Source organism: Ictidomys tridecemlineatus, chromosome 8 (assembly GCF_052094955.1).
Source record: "Ictidomys tridecemlineatus isolate mIctTri1 chromosome 8, mIctTri1.hap1, whole genome shotgun sequence".
Classification (NCBI taxonomy): domain Eukaryota; kingdom Metazoa; phylum Chordata; class Mammalia; order Rodentia; family Sciuridae; genus Ictidomys; species Ictidomys tridecemlineatus.
The window spans coordinates 145,644,200-145,667,845 of NC_135484.1; the positions used below are offsets into that span (position 1 = coordinate 145,644,200).

The following is a 23,646-nucleotide window of genomic DNA, read 5'->3' on the forward strand; positions in this document are numbered from 1 at the left end:
CATCTTTTTCTGTTTTTATTTTTCTGCTTTATGACCACTACTAGTTGTTTACTAGGCCTCTTGGTAATATTTTGTAAATCTTTAACAGGTTACAATCTTAACTAATATTAAAATATATATTTATCACATTTTAGCAAGATACAACTTTTAAAACCTATTTATCTCCTCACAATTTTTTTTTTGCTACTGTCCTTCTGCTTTGCTCCCTTAAATCACAAACTCCTCACAGCATTGTCAATTATTATTTTAAACAGGACTAGATTAACCCACTAATCTTAGTGGTACACTTTTCATCAGACTTAATTTAGCCAAACTATAATAAAAAAGGAAAAATTTAAGACATTCCCACATAAACAAAAACAGAAAATGTTGTTAGCAGAACTACACTACAAGTAATAGAGGATCCTTCAGGCTGAGGAACACTAGATACTAACCCAGATCCACACAAAGAAATAAACACCACCTGTAATCCCAGCAGCTCAGGAGGCTGAGGCAGGAGGATCGCCAGCTTCAGCAAAAACAAGGTGCTAAGCAACTCAGTGAGACTGTGTCTCTAAATAAAATACAAAATAGGGTTGGGGGTGGGGCTCAGCAGTTGAGTGCCCCTGAGTTCAATGCCTGGTAACCAAACCAAAGGAAAAAAGAAAAAGAAAAAGAAAAAGAAAAGAAATAAACACAAGTGAAGATTAGGTAAGCATAGAAGAAAATACAAATACATTTTTACTTTTAATTTTTTCCTTCTTCCTGATTTAAAACATAATAGTAATTATAAAACTGTGGGAACTTAAAATGTGTAAAGACATAATTTGTGTAAAAGTAGTAGCACAAAGGAAGGAGAAGAAATGGAGATATTTTAACATACAATTCAATTTGGACTTCAAATCACCATACTATAGTGAGGTAGCCACATCAATGCTTACAGCAACTCAATTCACAATAGCTAGACTACAGAAACGACCTAGATAAAGAAAATGTGGTATGTATTCTCAATGGAATATTAATCAGCTTTAAAGAAGAGTAAAAGTATGGAATTTGCCAGTAAACGAAGTTGGAGAATATCATACTAAGTGAAATAAGCCAATCTCACAAAACCAAAGGCCAAATGTTTTCTATAATATGCAGATGCTAATTCACGATGGGGGAGGAGGGGCCTAGGGAAGAACAGCATTATCTTAGATTAGGAACAGGGAAGTAATGGGAGGGGAGGGGATGTGGGGATAGGAAAGATAGTAGAATGAAACAGACATTACTTTATGTATATATGTGAGTGCATGACCAATATGATTCTGCAACATGTACCGCTCAGAAAAATGAGAAATTATGTATGATATACCAAAGTGCATAAATTCATTCTGCTGTCATGTATAACTTAAATTTAAAAAAAATAATACAATTCTGGCACTGACCCATACATTTTTGTTGTTGTTTTGGTTTTTTGGTACTGTGGATTGAACTAAGGAGCACTGGACCATTGAGCCACATCCCCAGCCTTATTCTGTATTTTTTTAGAGACAGAGTGTCAGTTGCTTAGCGCCTCACTTTTGCTGTTTTAAATCATCTGAGTAATCTCCAGGGCCGCCATTTGGGGGACGGAGGATGACAAAATTAAAAAGAGACACAGATCTAACCACACAAGAGAGAAATAATGAATAACAAAGACATGAAATACAAATATCAAAATGGCAGGCATAAATCCTAAGTATTACCACCTACCACCTATCAGTTATCTCAATCCTACTGATAACAAATCTAATCAGCAAAAAAAAAAAAAAGTTAGGAACACTAACTCATTCCTTAAGGCAGGTCAGTATTATCCTGTTGCATATTATGTTTTTACATATTATTCTTATGTAAAAACATAAGAAAACTACAGAAAAGTACCCTTTATGAATATAGATGCAAAAATCCTCCACAAAATACTACTCAAATCAAATCCAGCAACATACAAAAACAATTGTGTCATGACCAAATGGAGATTAACCCCAGGAATGTAAGACTGATTATGCAATTGAAAACTAAAATAAATCATATTGAGAGAAGAACAAAACCCACATGCACAATTCAAAATAGAGAATTTGATGGATTCGAGCATATAGCTCAGTGATAAAGCACCTACTCAGCACAGACCTTAAGGCCCTGGGTTCTATCCCCTGCACCACCATCTCCCCCAAATTGAATCTGATAAAATCCACCCCCTTTCATGATAAAAACATTCAATGAACTAGAAACTGAGGGAACTTCCGAAATCTAACATGTAACGTCTACAAAAAAATCCACAGCTAACATCACACTTAACAAAGACTGAACACTTTCCCCCTCAAAATCAGGAACAAGCACTAGACGTTTTTCTACCCTGACCAAAAAGGCAAGAAAAGGAAACAAAGGCCATCCAGACCAGAGAGGAAGATATAAACTTCCTCTATTGCAGATGACACAATCTTACACACAGGAAACCCACCAAGAAAGTATTAAATTAGTATGCAAGTTCAACAAGATGGCAAAATACAAGAGCAGTAAGCAAAATCGGTTGTAGTTCTATACACTGGCAATAAAAAATTTTAAAAAACAATCTTTATTTCCTACAAAATAAAAGAATACCTTAGGAATAAATTTAACAAAAAATATGAGATTTGAAACACTAAAAGCTATAAAAACTAATGAGAGATTAAAGAATACCTAAATTAAAGAGTCACGTGTTCGTGGATTATAAAACAATATGAGCAAAGGAATACTCACCAAATTAATCTAGTGATTCAACACAATCCCCATCAAAAGCATAACCTGCTTTTCTGTAGAAATTGACAAACCAATGCTAAAATTCATATGAAAATACAAAAGACCTAAAAGAGCCCAAAAAAATCTTGAAAAAGAACAGAGTTAGAGGCCCACATTTGCAATTTTAGAACTCACCATACAGCTACTGTAATGAAGGGAGAATTCCTGGATTAGAAATAGACATACAGGAGGCCCACGCAAGGCCCTGGGTTCGATCCTCAGCACCACATATAAATAAATTAAATAAAGGTATTATGTCCAACTACAACTAATAAATATTTTTTTAAAAAAATGTACATACAGATCAATGCAATAAAACTAAGAGTCTAGAATTAGCCCTTATATCATCAATGGTCAATTGATGTGGCGGGGGAGGAGGGTTGTTGTTGTTATTGTTATTTTGTTTTGGTCAATTGATTTTTGACAAGAAGGAGAAGAAAATGAGAAAAGGATATTCTTTCAATAACTGGTGCTGGGAGAACTGGATATGCACATGCAAAATGACCAGGTCATATCCTTATCTCACACCGTATACAAAAATAAACCCAAAATGGGGCACAGAGCTAACTGAGGAACTAAGACTGCAAAACTCTTCAACAAAGACATGGAAGTAGTACGTCTCTATGACCCTGGCTTAGTCAATGAGCTCTTAGTTCTAACAACAAGAGGGAAGCAACAAGAGAAGAAATAGACTTCATAAAAACTTGAAACTACTTTGTTTTGAGGGATACTATTAAAGAAATCTGAAGACAAGACACAGAGTGGAAGAAAATATATACAAATTATATAACTGATAAGGAGCTCCTTTCAGAATTCATAAAGCTTACAACAAACACAAATACACATTAAAAATGGGAAAAGGGAGGCTAGTGGTGTAGCTCAGTTGTAGAGTTCTTTCCTAGCATGCTTGAAGCCCTGGTTCAATCCTAGAAGCAAACAAAAGGTGGGAAGCGAGGATCTGAGTAGAGTTTTCTCCAAAGAAGATGTACAAATATCCAATTAGCATACTGAAAGATACCCGGCATTATGCACAAACAGGAAAATGAACATAAAAACATGGCGCGATCTCACTTCACACACACTGAGATGACTAAAAACCAGAGACGAGTTGGTGAGAATGTGGAAAAATTAGAACTATCACAGCTGGTGGGAAAACAAAATGGGGCAGCCACTTTGGAAAACAGCCTGACAGTTCCTAGAAATTTTAGTCATGACTTTCTATATGATCCAACAATTACATGCCTAGGCCTCTATCCAAAGAAATGAAAATATAAATTGACACTAAAATGTTATACAAATGTTCATAACAGCACTATTCATAATAACCAAAAAAGTATTTCTACCAAAGAATGAATGAATGAACATATCCATATCGTAGAGTATTATTTAACAAAAAGGAACAGGGCCAGATGTGGGAGTTCACACCTGTTATCCCAGCAACTTGGGAAGCTGACGCAGGAGGATCAGAAGTTCGAGGCCAGCTTCAGCAACTTAGCGAGTCCCTGTCTCAAAATTCTAAAAAACAAAATAAACAGAGCTGGGGATGTGGCTTAGTGGTAAAATGCCCCTGTGTTTAATCCCCAGTACCATAAGAAAAAGAACAGAGAACTAATACCATGCTAATAGCTGGAAAATGTTATGCTATGATAAGGAGGTCAGAAACAAAAAGGACACATAATGTATGGTTTCATTTATAAGAAATGTCAAGAATAAGAAAATCCATGGGAACAAAATAGATTAAAGTACCTGGGACTGAGAGAAGTAAACACTTTGAGTTTAGGGTTTCTTTTTCAGGTAATAAAAATGTTCTAAAATTTAAAAGTGATAAGGGTTACACAACGGTGAATACAGTAGAAACTGTGTCCTTTTAAAGGGTGAATTTGGCTGGTATGTGAATCATATCTTGAGTAAATTTTCATTAAAAATAAGCAAAAGGACTTTTGGCTTCACCTCCAATATGTAGAGGTGTTGGGAGTCATAACTCCCACCTCAGCAACAACAAAAGATGAAGAACTGAAAAATCAGCTGAGTCCACAGGCAAAACACTTCCAAGAAAACTCAAGAGAGAAATACAGAGAATCAGAACTTAACCAGGAGAAGCCTACAAAACCAAGGTAGGTATGGCTAGAGACTGAACTAGCTTTAGGTCCAAGGGCTCTTGAGGGCCCAGTCATAGGAAAACCTTGGCACTTTCATGACTGGTACTTTCAGGAGCTCCACCAAGTTTTTAATCAGAGAAAACTCTCCAGTTTTGAGATTGGGAAAGGTGGAAAGTAACCACTTTGAAATAAACTCTCCAACCAATTCCTGCCTTCAAGGGTTCAAGGGCAACTTTACCAGAACCTTATATGAACTGAAGGAAGGGCAATTAGACAACCTCAGCCTCCTGCAGGCAGGGCTAAGAAACTCTTCTGAGTATCACAGAACAGGGACTTGCATCCATTAAAAAACAGTAAAAAGGAGGGAGCAGAGGTGCACGCCTCTGATCCCAAGGGCTAGGAGGTTGAGAAAGGAGGATCATGAGTTCAAAGCCAGCCTCAGCAACTTAGTGAGGCCCAGTCTCCAAATAAAATACAAAATAGGGATAGGGTATGGCTCAGTTGAGTGCTCCAGAGTTCAATACCCAGTACCAAAACAAACAAAGAAACAAACAAAATAACTGGTAAAAACAACAGGAGCAAAACCAGAGATTTCACCATAAAATCATACAGTATTTCCCTCCCCCAATAGCTTACCCCCAAACCAGCTAGACTACAATACAAGAGCAGGTGCAAGTGAGAGGGCTCTGGAGGAGCCCTCCTTCAAAGAGCTTCTTAGGAAACTCAAAATGACAAAAAAAAAAAAAAAAAAAACCTAGAGAAAAAGGAAGGCCCTGAAACCTACAAACAGTACAACACCTCCCAAACATTAATACAACCTACCTCTCCTAGCCAGAAAAACACAAATCTCACACTGAAAATCTTTTTGCTTGAGTTTTTATTTCCCAGTAAGTCATGTCTAGTTTTCAACAAAAAATTACAAAGGCATATAAAAAGCTAGGGGAAACAGTGTAAAAAGACAAAGCAAGCATCAAAACCAGACTCAGATATGGCAGAGATTTTGAATGATCAAACTGGAAATTTAAAATAATTGAATATGCTAAGGACTGTAAGAGTCAAAACTAAATGCAAGAAATCAAAAACCACTAATACAACTAAAGAATACACCTCTGATGGGTTTTCAGAAAAATGGATAAACCAAAGAATCAGTGAACTGACACATGTCAATAAGAACTTATCCAAACTGAAAGGCCAATGAAAAACAAATGAAAATCCTGGAACACATTATCCAAAAAAATCTGTGACAACTGTAACAGGAAATACCAGAAGGAGAAAAAAGAGCAAAATCCTAATAATGATTGGGAGTTTTCCAAAATTAATGACAGAAACCAAACCATAAATCCACAAATCTCAAAGAACCTAAAGGGGATAAATAACAAAACATCAATACCTGGGCTTCTTATAGTCAAACAAGACCCAAAGACAAAAATCATGAAAAGAAACAAGGAAAACAAAGCAAAACAACAACAACAACGCAACTTGGAGCTGGAATTGTAGCTCAGTGGTAGAGTGCTCACCTAGCACACATGAGGCACTGGGTTCAATCATCGGCACCACATAAATATAACAACACTGTGTCCACCTAAAACTCAAAAATAAATATTTAAAAGAAAACACCTTATCTACTGGAAGATATAAGAATTATTTCAAACTTCTCTTCAGAAAGCATGCAAGCTCAAGAGAACAGAGATATTTACATGCTGAAAAAAAAAAATCCACCAAACTCAAATTCAGTATCCAATAAAATCATCCTTCAAAAGTGAAAAAGAAAAAAAATCCTGTAGAAATAAATCTGTGGCCAATAGATATGCCTTGTAATAAACACAACAAGGTCTTAAGAGAAGAAAAATGACAGGTAAGAAAAATCACTTTTTTCTACATAAAGAAAAGTATATCATTTTCCTTGTCCTAAATTGATCTAACATAACTTTATTCATAACACTGTATTGTGTAATTATAGTTTATGGATAAGTTAACTGAATGACAGCAATATTATTTGGGATGGAAGAGAGGAATAAATTATATCCTATTATAAGGCACCTGCACTATCTGTGAAATGTTACTTGAAAATGGACTTAGATTAGTTCTAATGTCTACTGTAAACTCTAGAGAAACACACGAAAAAGATTTAAGTATAACTGATATCTTAAGATATGAGGAAAAAATGGAATTAATCTAAAATGCACAGTTATAACCAAAGAAGGAAGAAAGCAAAAAGGAGCAAGTGTAATGAATTTTAAAAACCCCAAAATATGGTAGGCATTAATCCAACTACTAAAATAATCATTTTCAATGTGAATGGTCTAACTATACCAATTAAAAGACCTGATAAGTCAGGTATAAAGGCAGATGCCTATAATCCCAGCACTAGGGAAGCTGAGGTGGGAGATCACTTGAGCAGAGGAGTTCCAGATCAACCTGAGCAACATAGTTAAGACTCACATTTCAAAAGGAGTGGATTTAAAAATAAGACCTAGGTTGGGTATGAACTTGCCTAGCATGTGGAAAGCTCTGACTTCAATTCCTAGCACTGGGAGGTCGGAGGGGGTTATGGATTAAAAATAAAAAACAAGATCCAAATATATGGGGTGGGGTTGTAGCTCAACAGTAGAGAGCTCACCTAGAACGTGCAAGGCCCTGGGTCTGATCCTCACAACCACATAAAAATAAATAAAGGTATGTGTCCAACTACAACTAAAATTTTAAAAAGATCCAAATATATTTTGTCTGCAAGAAAATCACTTTAAGGACACAAATTAAAGTAAAAGGTTAAATAAAGATAAACATGTCAACACTAATCAAAAGAAAGTTGACTACCTATGTTAATTTCAAACAAAGCAGAATTTGGACAAGGAAACTCATCAGGGATCAAGAGGAACATTACATAACAAAGGGTCAATTCCTTTAACAGGACATTGTCCATATCCTTAATGTGTATGCACCTAATAACAAAATGTCAAAAGGAGTGAGAACAAAAATGGTAGAACTGCAAGGAGAAATTGTTAAATCCACTATTAAAATTAAAGACATTGTTACACCTATATCAGCATCAGCAGACAGAAAAATCAACAAAAATATAGTCCAACTGAAGAGGGCCATCATCAGCCAACATTTATAGAAAACTTCATCCAATACCAGCAGAATATATATTCTTATATTATTCCCTTTTAAAAAAAATTTTTTTTGTAGTTGCAGATAGACAGAATGCCTTTGTTCTTTTTATGTGATGCTGAGGATTGAACCCAGTGACTCACACATGCTACGCAAGTGCTCAACCACTGAGCTACAGCCCTGGCCCTCTTATTCTTAAGCTTACAAAAATACTCACCAAAATAGACAACATCCTGAGCATTAAAACACATATTAATAAATATAAAAGAAACAAAACACATATAAAGCATGTTCTCAAATATGAGAGCAGAAATTAATGAAACTAAAGAGGAAAATAGAAAAAAAAAACATTAAAAATTGGCACTTTGAAAAGATCAATGTAACTGATGAACCTCCAAGCAAGTTAAATAAAAGAGAAAAACACAAATTATTAAGTCTAGGAAGAAAGAAATCAGAAATTACTATCAGTAATATTATTAATAATTTTATTATATATCATTGTGTGATTATATTATTATATTATACCAATATAATATTAATCCCACAGATATTAGAATATTGAAGGAATATCACAAACAACTCTATATACAACAATTACTATAATCCATTACATCATCAGACTAAAGAAAAATCACATGCTCATATCATTAGCTGCAGAAAAAGTATCTGGGCCAACATCCACTCATGATAAAACAAAATTCTCAGTTAACTAGGAAGGGGAACTTATCAAGCTGATAAAGAACATCTACCAAAAAACTACAGCTAGAATCATTAAATTTTTTTTTTTTTTTTTTTTAGTTATAGATGGACACGATAACTTTTATTTTTTTGTGTGGTGCTGAGGATCAAACCAAGTACATCACAAGTACTAGGAAAGCACTTTACCACTGAACTACAACCCCAGCCCTAGAATCATACATTAATGAAGAGAAATAGATGCTTTTCCAATAAGATCAGGAACAACATAAAGATGTCTCCTCTCACTACTTTCTGCCAATCCAACCCAGTTGTACAAAGGAGTGAACCCAGGGACATTCTACCACTGAGCTATGTGATCTTGCTAAATTGCTGGGGTTGGGTTCAAACTTGCAATCCTCCTGCCTCAGCCTCCAGAGTTACTGGGATTATGTGAGTGTGCCCCATGCCCATCCTCTCATTACTTTTATTTTTGGGGGGAGGGGTAACCAGTAATTGAGCACTTGACCACTGACTCACATCCCTGGCCCTATTTTATATTTTATTTAGAGACAGGGTCCCACTGAGTTGCTTAGTGCCTCACCATTGCTGAGGCTGGCTTTAAAATTGGAAACCTCCTGTCTCAGCCTCCAGAGCCGCTGAAATTACAGGCATGGGCCACAGTGCATGGCTCTCTCATATATATGAACTAAGAATAAACAAACCTGTCTTTGTTTATAGCTGAAAAGATCTGTCTATGTAGACATTCCCCCCAAAAATTGACAAAAACTTTTGTCAAAAAATGGACAAAACCTGGCTGGGGATGTGGCTCAAGCGGGGCATGCGTGCGGCCTGGGTTCCATCCTCAGCACCACATACAAACAAAGATGTTGTGTCCGCCGAAAACTAAAAAATAAATATTAAAAATTAAAAAAAAATGGACAAAACCTTTTGGAATTAATGAGCAATTATAACAAGGTCACAGGATACAAATTAATATACAAAAGTCAAATGCTTTCCTATATACCAGCAACGAGTAACTGAAATTTGAAATTAAAAACACAATACCAATTACGTTAGTATCAAGGAGGAGGAAGTAGTCAGGCATAAATCCAACATAATATACACAAAATTCATACAATAACTATAAAACTTTGATGAAAAAAGAGAAGATGGGGGAAATAACCCACACTCATGGATTATGAAAACATTCAATATATTAGTTTTTCCAAACTGACCCACAGATTCAACATAATTCCATTCAAAAGTTTAGCAAATTATTTTATGGATATCAACAAACTGATCACAGAAATAGTCACCTAACCTAAGACAAATAAGCAAAAACAACTCAGCAGAGAAAGTCTTTTCGATATTGGTGCTGAAACTCTATTGCAAAACGCATATCCAGATACAGACTTCAAAAAAAAAATAAACTCAAAATGGGTCAAAGACCTAAATGTAAAATGCAAATTATAAAATATCTAGAAACTCAGAAGAGAATATAGATGACCCTGGATTTAGTAATGACATTTTAGACACAAAAACAAAAACAAAGAACAAAAAAAATGGATAAGTAGGCCTCATCAAAATTAAAAACTTCTGATCTTTGAAAGACACTGTTAAGAGAACAAAAAGACAAACCACACAGTGGGGAGTAAAATATGGGCAAAACAATTATCTGATAAAGGACCTATATCCAAAATACAGAGTTCTTAAAAATTCAACAATAAGAAAACAGATAAGGACTGAGGTTATAGCTCAGTGGTAGGGCACTTGCCTAGTATGTGTGAGGCACTGGGTTCAATTCTCAGCGCTGCATACAAATAGAAGACCATCTACAACTAAAAAAAAAAAAAAAAAAAATTAAGAAAGAAAGAAACAGAAAACAGGGGCTGGGGTTGTAGCTCAGTGGTAGAGCACTTGCCTAGCACGTGTGAGGCACCGCATATAAATAAATAAAATAAAGGTCCATTGACAACTAAATAATATTTAAAAAGAAAGAAAAAAAAACAGATAAGTCAACTAAAAAGTGGGCCAAACAGATACAACAACAAGCAGCAATTAAGCTATGAAAAAATGTTTAACAATACATTATAGGAGAAGTGCAAATGAAAATCGTAAGACACCAACTATAAGCCTATTATAATGGCTAAAATGCAAAAACCTTTCATACCAATTACTGGTAAAGATGTGAAAGAACAGGGATTCTCATTCACTGCTGATGGGAATGCAAAAATGGTACAGCCATTTTGGAATAAAACTGAAGGTTACAGCTATACAACATTCTGGTTTCAAACAACAAAACAATAGGGAAAGAAATAGGGAAAGAAAAGGGATCAGTGATTGCCAGAGCTGGGGAGGAAGGAGAGCTTGATTAAAGGCATGTCAAGCTGGAACAGGAAGAGGTGAGGACACTCTTCTCTATCCTGATTCTGCTGGTGGTTATCTTATATATTTGGAAAAACTCACAGAACTATATAATAAAATCAATCTTACAGCATGTAAATCAATATTTCTAAATATAAAAAAAATAGCAACGGGGAAGAGAATACAAAAGAGGTTATTAATTAATTTTATTACTGTTCACAAAAAGAGTACCTTAAAAAGGGGACAATAGGTATTACTAAAAAGGCAACTCTCTAAAAATATGCTAACCCTCAAAAAAAATCCATTTCATCATAAAAGAAAAAAAGCAACAAAATTTATTTATTTATTCGTACGTGCATGCATACATACCCAGGATTGAATCAAAGGGCGTTCAACCACTGAACCACATCCCCAGCACTTTTCATTTTTTATTTTAAGACATGATCTCACTCAGTTGCTTAGGGCCTTCCTAAATTGCTAAGGCTGGCCTTGAACTTTTGATCCTCCTGCCTCAACCTCCCAAACCACTAGGATTACAGGAATAAACCAACATGGCTAGCTCACAAAATGTTTTACAGTTTCCTTTTAAACTCATACCCCTATCTTTGTCCCCCTACTTAGAAGCAACTATTGTCAACAGTTACTTGTGATCTGTTCAGGGGTTTCTAAGATACAATTGCTTACATTTTCAAAACATAATGGAAGACCAAACCAAGAATAAAAACGAATACTTGAGTCAGGCACGGTGGTGCACATACAAATCCCAGTGGCTTGGGAGGCTCAGGCAGTTCAAAACCAGCCTCAGCAAAAGCGAGGTGCTAAGCAACTCAGTGAGACCCTGTCTCTAAATAAATAGGGGATGTGTCAGTGGTCAAGTGTCCCTGAGTTCAATCACTGGTACCCTGCCGCCACCCAAAACAAGGGTACCTGAAGAAGACAAAAAGAAAACTGAATATTCTGTGAAGTGCCTTCATACACAGTTTGAATTTTGAAACAATCTAAATTCTTTATGTAATTAAATAAAACCCCAAAGAAGAGCAATCCCTAAAAATGAATGATAAATTTAACATATGTAACTAACAAACACATAAAAAGTTAGTGGTAGATGGCTGGGGCTGTAGCTCAGTGGCAAAGCACTTGCCTAGCATGTGAGCACTGGGTTTGATTCTTAGCACCACATAAAAATAAAATAAAGATATTGTGTCCACCGAAAACTAAAAAATATTTAAAAAATTCTCTCTCTAAAAAAGAATAAAAATAAAAAGTAAAAAATAAACAAAATAAAGGCTATGAAAAAAATTTGGTTTTAAAGTTAGTGGCAGAAACAGAGGGAAAAAAGTAGTATTTATCAAAGGGCTTTAAAAACACACTATTTTCACCAGGCACAGTGGCATATGCCTGTTATTCCAGCAGCTGGAAAGGCTGAGGCAGGAGAATGGCCAGCCTCACCAACTTAGCAAGGCCCTAAGCTACTTAGTGAGCCCCTGTCTCTAAATAAAATAAAAAATAAAAATAAAAAAGGCTGAGGGGGCTGGAGCTGTAGCTCAGTGGCAGAGCACTTGCCTATTGTGGGTTCGATCCTTAGCACCATACACAAATAAAATAAAGGCATTCTGTCCATCTACAACTACAAAAAATTGTTTAAAAAGGGGTGGGGGGTGCTGGGGATGTGGATCAGTGATTAAGCGGACTGAATTCAATCCTTAGTCCACAAAAAAAAGTATTTTCACTATTTATCCCTAATAAGATATAGTCTAAGAATCAAAACAAGACAAAAACAAAGCCAGTCAATATTAATACTAATATTTTTAGAAATGTGCAGATATATTGTAGGATAAAATAGTATTTGTTAATATCATTATAAATGAAGTTTTCAGAATAATAAAAAGAAGATGTAAATGTAAATATCAGAGAACTTAAGTAAAACTGACTTGGAAAACTGCACTTTACTTCGAAATGCATTTAAAAACAAGGAGCTGATAAAATCCTGCCAGGCACGGTGGCCTACACTGGTAATCCCAGCAATCTGGGAGCCTAAAACAGGAGGATTGCAAGTTCAAAGCCAGCCTCAGCAACTTAGCAAGGCCCTCAGCAACATAGTGAGACCCTGTTCTCAAAAGCACCCAGTGCAAAGCACCCAGTACCCATTAAAAAAAAAAAAAAAAGGCAAAAATCTAAAATCTAGGAGGCAGGTAGCATAGGTACTCACTGTATTAACTCTTTGAGAGTCTGAAAATGTCCAGGAGAAAAATTGCTTAGATTCTGTACTACCCAAATCCCAGAGAGAGAGGGAGGGAAGGAAGGGAGGGAAGGGAGGGAAGGGAGGGGAGAGAAGGGAGGGAAGGGAGGGAAGGGAGGGAGGGGAGGGACCAACCAACCACTGGGATGAAGCTCAACTGGTAACAGTCAGTTCTTCCACCAGCCATAATTACTATTTTGCAATCACTTAAAACATTTCAACCACCCCTCTAGAAAAACCTACTCAGACTTCCAAATCATCCATGAAAAGTCAAAATATCTAGTACCAATAGACCATTCCCCCTTATTATGGAACATTTACTTTCACCTAAGTGAGTTCAGCAACAAGCAAATAGTGTATCTGAGATCAATATAAATAGACTAGTTACAAACTGTTTTTGTGCTTCTTAAAACTAAATGTGATTTAATAACATGTTCACATGACAACACTCAAGTAACATATTCATTATGACAAAGTTACACAACCTTAAAGTTACACTGAAAGATTATGGATGTCTTCAAGACATTATTGAAAGGGGATTCTCTCTGAGCATGTAATTAAAATCATACTAACATGAAGGTACAAGAGATGGTAACATGAAGTAACAGTCTTAAAATCTCTCTTACATGATTCAAATATATATTAAACCAATGTTTCTTGGACTAATGTTAAAATTAGTCTGAACAGAGAAAAACAAGCTGAAAGAACATATCCCAAAATGTAAACTACAGTTAGTCTGATGGGTAGGATTGTAGATGCTTTAAGAAACATTTTATGGGGCTGAGGTTGTGGCTCAGCGCTCGCCTAGCACATTCGAGGCCCTGAGTTCGATCCGCAGCACCACATAAATAAATAAAGATATTGTGTCCAACCAAAAAATAAATATTAAAAAAAGAAACATTTTATGGTTTTCTCTCTCAAAGAACTTGATTTCCCCCTTTGCATTAAGAATGCATTACCTTTTAACTGCCCCCCCCAAAAAACACCTTAAAATAATTCAGGCCTTATTCCTCCCCACCTCTACTCAGTTAACTTATTTATCATCCAGCACCTACTTTGTGTCCAACATCATTCTACACACGCTAGTGAGCGAAATGGATAAAAGATGCTCCCTCATTAAGCTCTGCTTCTCTTAAATCACTTCTAACTGCTGTGTCCTACACCTGGCATTTCAGCAACACCACCCCCCACCCCCCACCACCCCCCCACAAATCCCTCTGCATCTCAATAAGCCTTACTGAAAACAGCAAAGTGTGAGTCTCTCATCTATCAGCTCTTGGTCAGTTTCCCTCCTTACCCAGCCTGCACTGGGACAGTCCATTTAAATGCTCTTTACAGTAACCTCAACTACTCCTACTGCTTCACCATTTACCTAACCCATAATTTCCCATTCTGCATCAATCATTCCATTCAACTTTTCTCTCTAACCAGCTGAGGAGGCTAGACAAAAACAACATTACGTATTTAAAACTACTGCCACAACAAATTCTTGGCCTTAAGTCTCGTGATTCCTCAATATTTTTACTTCTTTGATCCATGAACATTTACTAAGTAACTATGTGTGGGACAACATAAATAAAAATGTAAAAAAGACAAGTCTGTGCTCTCCTAGAGCTGACAGGGAAAACAGATCTTAAAACAAATAATTATGAATATGATTAAACAGTACAAAGAGAAACACAACACATTTATGAAAATAGCAATAACTTACGAACCTAACTAGGTTTGAAGGTAAAAGGTGTCAAGACAAGCTTCCAAAAGTGATGATACTTAGGCTCCAAACAACTTCATAATGAATTCCAAATTCCCAATTTATCCTTTAATCCTCATGCCCCACCCCCTCAGCAAAGGAACTAGGCTCACTTGGTTCCTGTCTTCCCTTGAACTCACTACTAATTTCATCTCCTCAGCTCATACTTATGACAAGGCCTATCCCTCCTAAATGTAAATTGAAATAATTTTCCTCAAGAGTAATTTGACCACGTTTATCATGAACCCTAAAAACATGCATACTCTTTCTCTTGAACCCAAAAATTCAACTTTGAGGATTCTTTACTATGGAAAAAGAAACTGATTTCATGAATAAGAATTATTTTTAAAATTTTTTTTGAGTTGTAGATGACAGCATACCTTTATTTTATTTATTTATTTGTTTGTTTGTTTGTTTGTTTTTACTGTGGTGCTAAGGATTGAACCCAGTTCCTCACATATGCTATGGATATGTTCTGGCACTGAGCGATCCCAGCCCCTGAATAAGAATTATTGAGAATAGTGAAAGAGTTAGAAACAACCTAAATAATCAACAACAGAACAATAGCAATGGATGTGCCATAGCCAAAACACAAGAGATATTCAGAGCTTTTAATCTCATAGGAAAACGCTTTAACTATGCAAGAAATATACAGTAATAAGTACATATAAATAAAACAATACTAAACACAAGGTGCAAAAACCTATAAGAATATAACCACTTAAAATATAAGTGCATATTTAAAAACTGGAAGAAAACAAGTAGATGTGTTAGTGATTAATTATACCAAATTATAGACAGTTTTCTTATTCACATTTTTTCCTGTAATTTTCAAATCTTCAAATTGGCAAATGAATTGTAATTATTTCCCACAATAGCAACACAGCTACTCAGTCCACTGGCAGATTATCTCCATCCCTTACCTCTAACTTGAACCTAACTTGTACCTGCTTTCGTCCTAGGTTTAAGGAAACTGCCCTCACAAGAACTAACAACTTCCTGAACTACACACAAGCAGACACTTGGCAGTCATCTGAACTGACCTCCTTAGCTTTGGGTACACAGTACTCACTAGGACCTGCCTTCCAACTCTCCACCCACTCCTCTTCAGATCCTTAGCTAGATTCCCTCCTGGATAACCTTTAAAGGTGGTGCTTCAGATGTCCATCTAGGCCTATTCTTTTTTTAATGGTACATTCTCAGATGTTCCTATCAATGTAAATTCTCATTGCTCCAATCTACCTTCAGCTCTGGTCTCGACTAATCCCACGCGCGCGCTCCCCCCCCCCCTCTCTCTCTCTCTCTTAAGTCACAGCCTCATTAACAACCATCTGGATATTCCACAGCACTTCAGACATTGTTCTCATCATCAATTTTAAAAGATCCACTTCCCTCCAGCATTTTCTATTTTGTTTAGTCATATCACATCACCATAAGTCATCTAAGCCAGAAACCTGGATGTCATCCTCTATTATCAGCCACCTCTGCCACTCCCACTTCCTAATCAAGCTTTGCAGGGTTTAAAATCCTAAATACAGTAAAGTACCTTATAACAGTGTGTTGATCAACAACAAACACCACAAATACATGTCACTGAATGAGGCCATAGCCAATTTGGTTTGTCCAAGTACTCTGTGATGTTCACACAATGACCAAGTTACCTAACAACACACTTCTAAGACAATATCCCAGGCATTAAATGATGTGTGTGACTGAAGTTAATAGCCTCACTAACCCACTACACAGATTAAACCATCAATTTATGATTACACTAAACTATCTGGTCTTCTTGGCCTAATTCTCCACCTATTTCCATATTATCCTCAGAAAATGCAAATCCAACTATATTATTCCCTGGCTTAGAACCAGCACCTGAAGGATAAAAAGTAACGCTCATTAGCATGAGAAATCCCTCCTGGACCTCTCTAGACTATCATCTGGCTCTCCACAGGCTCGGGCTTGCAGCAATGATAGCCTGAGTCTGATCTGCAACAGGCTCTCTAATAAAATATTTAATTATTAATGATTTATTTAGTTTAGTTCCACGAGGTTGATACCAGTATTTCCTTTTTCTTTTTTTTTTTAACATATGAGACTGAAAGTTTGCTGAAAAGCACAAAATCGTAGAACTAGTGAGTGGCAGGGCCAAGTCTGAAATCTGCATTATATTTCTCAACAATAATAGCTATGTAGGTTCCAAAACAGGTGTTTACCTTAAAAGCGCATACTATCTCAGGCAGGATACCCAAGAAACAAATAAGCCTAAGGAGGAAAAAACGGTGACAAAGAACAGGGAAACCAGAGGCCTGGGTTTAACTAGTCCTCTGGTGTAACTTCACCTAAGCTCTCAGTGAAAGCCTTCCCTCAACACCATTCCATCTTCCAGTTAGTTGGTGCCTCGCCCTTAATTCTTCCCTGGTTTGTTCACATGTCTATTACTACATATCTGAAACTGGATTTCATTATTTACTTACATTTTCACTTCCCTTCTTACCTGCAAACTTCTGAAGATAGGGACTTTATGTTTCTATCATCCTAAATTCTTACCACAGTATCTGGCACATCAACAAATGAAACTTCCCCTTTTTTCCCTCCTCTCTCTCTCTCTCTTTGTGCATTGTACTGGGGATCAAACCCAGGGCTTCAGGAATGCTGGTAGGCCAAGTGTTCTACCACTGAGTTAGGTCCCCAGCCCTATTTTGTTTTAAATCTCTATCATAATCCATCCCTAAACAACAGCTTCCTACCTAACTCCAACTTTTAGCCACCCTACAGGCTGCCAGGGCATACAATATCCTTTCCCTAATTCCCACTCAGTACTATCTAACTCACACATCCTATCACTTCTTTCCTCAAAATGGAAGCCTCCCTCCTACTCTGAGTGTTCCCCCCTAGAATTACAATTAATGCTCTCTAATATCTAATTGCAATTCAATTTTTACTTCTGTAACCCATTATAATCTCCATCAGTAACACTGAACTACATACCTCTCCCAAGGCCATACAGTGCCACCCACTACTGAGACTATTCCAGCCACTATTTCATCTCTATTTTTCCACAATGGAGTCTCTTAAATTCTTATTCTATAAGGTCTATCCAATACTACTTCCTTCACAAATTGCTACCTTGAGCCAGAACTCTCCTCGGTTCTCTCGTTCATGAGCTCAATCTTATAGCATTCAGCATGTGATGTCTTAATCTAAAGTTATAAGGCTATCTGCTCCCTGCCCAGCACCACTGTATCTTACAAGTAAGTGCTATGTTTGATATTAGTCAACGCATTTGCTGAGTTTCTACTAAATGTCAGATCCTCTGACATTTCACTCTGTCCTAAAACAGACATGAATGAAATCTTTCTTATACTTACTCAGCTACTGACAATGCAATATGTTTAACAAATATTTGTTAAATTAACAAATATACTGCTTACTTAGAATAAAGATCATCTGTGAGCTTCCATTTGCTGCTTACTGCCAACAATAAGTTTTTTAGAGCTTTTTAAAGCTAGCTAGGAAGAAATGTCTTCACTTCTTTTCTACTCCTCCCAAAAAATAACCTAGAAAGCAGACATACAAGAAACATTATGAAAAGGAGCATATCATTATCAGCAGAAGAATTTAAGAACAGAACAGAGAGAATTACACACCAGCTCTTCCTGAATCACTGTCAAAGAATGACATCAGTATTGTTTAAAGAACTAAAAATATCACTCAGAATAAATAGTTGTAAAAATTTTTAAATAAAAACTTTTAATAAATTACATGTAGAATTGAAAGCATCTCCACTGCCTCTATTAGTGTGTATAATTTAAAAGTTTAATGAAAGTAGACACAAACTTTTTTGGAAATTCATTTTACCAGCAATCACTAGTAAGAACACTGATCACCAGTAAGAACACAAAGTAAATGTATACCCTTTAAACATACAAAGTAAATGTATACCCTTTAAATATATCTCCTTAAAAAGTCATGAAGATAAGTCAATTTAATTTGTTGTGAAATGCATTAGAAACTTACTTTTAAATTAGTTACAAAATTTTGACAGGCTATTCTACCCTATTAAATTAAGCTTATTTTGTTGAATAAACACAAATTATATTCAGTGTATTCTTTCACCCAATAAAACAAACTTCCTGTAAGCTTTATTTTCTAGGAAACAAATAAATACAAGTAACAATCATCACAGTCATGTTCCTAATTTTCCACAGCAGACCAAGAAATAATGCATATGGCAGAATAAATCAAGTCTTTTCAAGCACATAATATAGTAATATCAGCCCCTTCTGTTTTCTTTCACTGTGCTGAAAGAGGCAGTTCATACTCAAGGCCTGCTATTTCATGGGGAAACCTGTTGTCAATAACAGACAATTTTCTAAAAAACTGAGATATTGGATTCAAATATTTATATACCTGTGCCAATCTTGGATAAATACAATGTTTTTTTAAAAATTCAATTTTAAATTAAGTTAAAAAAAAAACTTTCAGATGAGCATACATCATTGTAAACAAAAAGTGATTAATGGCTGTTCTTTCTGGTACATTCTTTATAAAGATATTGGGATTTTAGAAAGCAATATTTAAATCGTTTGATATAGTTCAATATGTCTACAGAAAGACTCTTCTTGGAGCTAGGGATGAAGTTCAGTGGTAAAATGCCTCTGGATTCAATCCCCAATACCAAAGGGGCAGGGTAAATACTTTGACAGAAAGATACTAATTGGCCAAAATTAGTAATGAGAGTTGCTTTAAAAAAAATAATAATAATTGTTCTTCCCTTTCAAACCCAATTTGTCTGGCCTAGAACTGTATTCAACAAATTTACAAGACACATAAGTGGAATCTGACCAAAGAAATAAGTTTTCTGAGGAATACAAGAAATAGGTACTCCTCCTTATAAATTTTTTAATTCAACTGAATGCTAGCTATAATAAATGAAGATACAGACATGTAAAATAGTCCCTACCCTTGATGTATCATCAGACAATTAAAACAGTATAAATATTACGATCAGTCTGCCCAAACTGTACAGGAGGCATAGAAAAGAAACTATTATTTTGGGAAAGGCAAAGTGCCACAAAAAAGTACTGCTACACTAGAACTTGAAAACTAGCCTAAAACTTGTGACTAACCTGGCCAATGAAACAAGGGCAAGACAAGGTGAACACAAGGAGGAAAGAAAGTGCACTCACACAGAACTAGAAATATGAACCATCGTATGCAATCAAAGAATGTAAGCAGTACCTTATAGGTGAAGGGCAAGTGAGAATTAGGGATTCTCGAACCTTATTAATCATTAGGGAACTAAATTAAAACCATAGTAACCACAAAAAGAAATCACTAGGTATTTATATGATAGCTTAAAAATAAAAACAGAACAAACAAAACCTGACTAAGTGCTTTTTTTTTTTTTAAGAGAGAGAGAGGAGAGAGAAAGAGAGAGAATTTTTTTAATATTTATTTTTTAGTTCTCGGCGGACACAACATCTTTGTTGGTATGTGGTGCTGAGGATCGAACCCGGGCCGCACGCATGCCAGGCGAGCGTGCTACCGCTTGAGCCACATCCCCAGCCCCTGAGTGCTGTTAAGAAGGCAAAGCAACAAAGGAACTGTCAAACATTCCTCATGGAAATGCATTCTAGTAAAGCCACATTACAATACTATTTCAGTTTCTTATAAAGTTAAAAATACAATTAACTATGATGTAGCAATTTCATTCCTAGCTTCATTTCACCCAAGTGAAGTGAAAATGTATGTTTCTACAAAAACCCCTACATACACATTGACAGTGGCTATATTTGTAATTGCCAAAAACTGTTCTTCAATTAGGGATTATATAAGCAAACTGACTCACTCATCCACACAATCAGTAATAAAGACTGTTGTAAGGGACAAGTGCCTGAATTAAAAGGCTAAATACTGTATGACACCATTTATATGCCATTCTAGAAATGGCTAAAGTATAGAAACAGAACACCAATCACTCTGTACAAAGGGTGATGGACCTGCTCTACATATTAACTGTGGTGGTGGTTACAAGACAGTACATATTTGTTTAAAAAAAACTGCACACCAAAACTAAAATACATCTAATTTTTAAAATAAAGAAAAAGGGAGGTTGAGGGATGCTGGTTAGTTACAAAAAAGATAAGACTGAAAAATAATGCAGTAGCTATTCACATCTTTAAAAAAAAAACACTAAGAAATTCCAGATTTTAGCATTAAAATCACAGATATTACAAATAATCTCAAAAAAGAGAAAGAGAGGGCTGAGATGTTGCTCAGCATCAAAGTACTTGCCTCAAATTCAAAAAGCCCTGGGTTCAATCCCCAGTCAATTTGTTTTTCTGGTTTTTTCTTGGTAGTGGGGATTGAACCCAAGAGTGCTTTATAACTCATTAACATCCCCAGCCATTTTTGGTTTTGAGACAGGATCTCAGCTGGATAGGACCTTGCTAAATTGATGAAGATGGCCTTGAACTTGTGATCCTCCTGCCTCCTGAGCCTCTAGGATTACAGGTATGCAACACCATGCCTTGCTTAATTCTGTATTAGAACACTGACAAAAATTATAAACAGGAAGCAACTGGGGCAGCCAATAACCAATCACCTCAGTTATTCAGAAGATAAATTACCAAGACCTGACTACAGGACAGGCAGTGAAAATGATTAGAAATTCTCAAGTTTTTAGCAACAGTGAAACCACTAACTTGATTTAAGAAAAATATTTTAACAAGCTAAATTTAAGTACCTATGGGACATTCAAATGGAAACATCTGGGTAGATGTACTTGTCTGGAGCTCAAGAAAATAATCTGAGATGTAGCATTAGATTTGAGACTCATGAGGGTATTTGCAGCCGACAATACAAGGTCAAGATCATGCAAAGACAGTGTTAAGTACAGTGAAAGATAAAGAGAAACCTAGGAATCATCCTGAGCAACTCCTGCATTACAGAGCTGATACAATTTGAAGTACAGAAAGAACTGGCTTACTCAGGATACAGCTGTAAAGCTAGAAATGGTTACAAACATGGACCTATTTTAATCTGGGACCTCTCAACCATTTTCCTTAGAATCTCTGATTTCATCTTTGATTTGAACATTCTGGAAAAATTTAGGCAGATAAATAAAAAGCTAGCATTGTATTCCAAGGTTTCACTTTTACCTTTCATACTGTTGACACTGAGTATATTGAGCAAATAAAGTAAGAATCATATATTGGATACACCTATTTTGTCAGACACAGCAGTATTACTAAGAGAGATTAGTTAATGACTGGCTTCAAATACATGTCAACTTACCCACAAAACCCAAAAGCTTTATCTTGGTTGCTGAAAAATGACCCTATACCATAACGAAGTTAGTACAGGATGGAGGATGGATCCAATAGCTCCAAATGATCAGATGACTTTTTTTTTTTTTTTTTTGGTGGTACTATAGATTGAACTCACTGAGCTATATAACCCAGTCTTTTTGTGTGTGTGTTTTATTTTGAGATGGTCTTGCTTAAGCTGCTGAGGCCTTGAACTTGGGGCCCTCCTGCCTTGGCCTCCAGAATAACAGGAATGCACCTCCAGGATAATAGGCATGCACCACCATGCCCAATGTAGATAATTAGTTCTTAGTCAAGGATATACCCTAAAATTCCTCATGGAGTGTTCTCAAAATGCTCATCTTGCCTAAACTCTACTTCCAAAAAATACAATTTAGGAATTTTTAAGGTAAGGCCCAAAATATTTTTAATAGTCCTCCTAAGTGAATTTCTCATTGGCACATACACATCAAACACCTATCTCAAGTCAAAAAGCAATGAATGATAAAAGTTGATTCAAGGATCTACCAGGAAGTTCTCATTGGGAAACTTTCCTTTTCGGTGCTAGGATCAAACCCAGAGCCTCTTGCGTGTGCTCTACCAGTGAGCTTACACTCCCAGTCCTTACTTTATAAGCTTCTAAAGCACATACTAACCCTGGGGATAATCTTTCAATCGAGAGCATGCAAAACACATTTCCCAAGCAAAACATAAAATTCTAAGCCCCCTGCCCTGTAAAATACCTACAAATCACCTACTGGCTTTGATACCTCACTTTTAGAAGATGTAACTTCTCAGCAGAATTCAGAAAACAGGCAGTGTAAGAAAAGTGATAAGGATGAATCATGGCTCAGTAGTAGAGCTCCTGCCTAGCATGTGTGAGGCAGTGGGTTCGAACCTCAGCACCACATAAAAATAAATAAATAAAATAAAGGTATCGAATCCATCTACAACTAAAAGAATATTTAAAAAAAAAAGAATAGAGTTATTGTCCCTCTATTGTTTAAACCCATCTTCTCCATTTTAATAACAAACCTACCAGAAAAACTCATTTAAAACCACAAACTCAAGCTTTGGTTTCAACTAGTATTTAAGCAGAAATAGATCATATCTGTTACACTGAAATATTCAGATTCCACTTGTCCAAGTACCAAAATTTCCCAAGATTACAACTTTCCTTCCAATTATATCAAACACTATAGATCAAAACAAAAATAATTACCCAAGAATAGCAAATTAGGGGCTGGGACTCAGGGGAAGCGCACTTGCCCGGCATGTGTGAGGCACTGGGTTCAACTCTCAGCACCATATATATAGATA

General features: G+C 36.0%; 1 protein-coding gene across 2 annotated transcripts in view; it reads right to left on the minus strand.

Moving 5' to 3' along the window:
* Positions 1-23,646, minus strand: part of Ranbp9 (RAN binding protein 9) — an 85,335-nt gene that overhangs the window by 46,272 nt on the left and 15,417 nt on the right. The gene's annotated exons all lie outside the window — the stretch shown is intronic.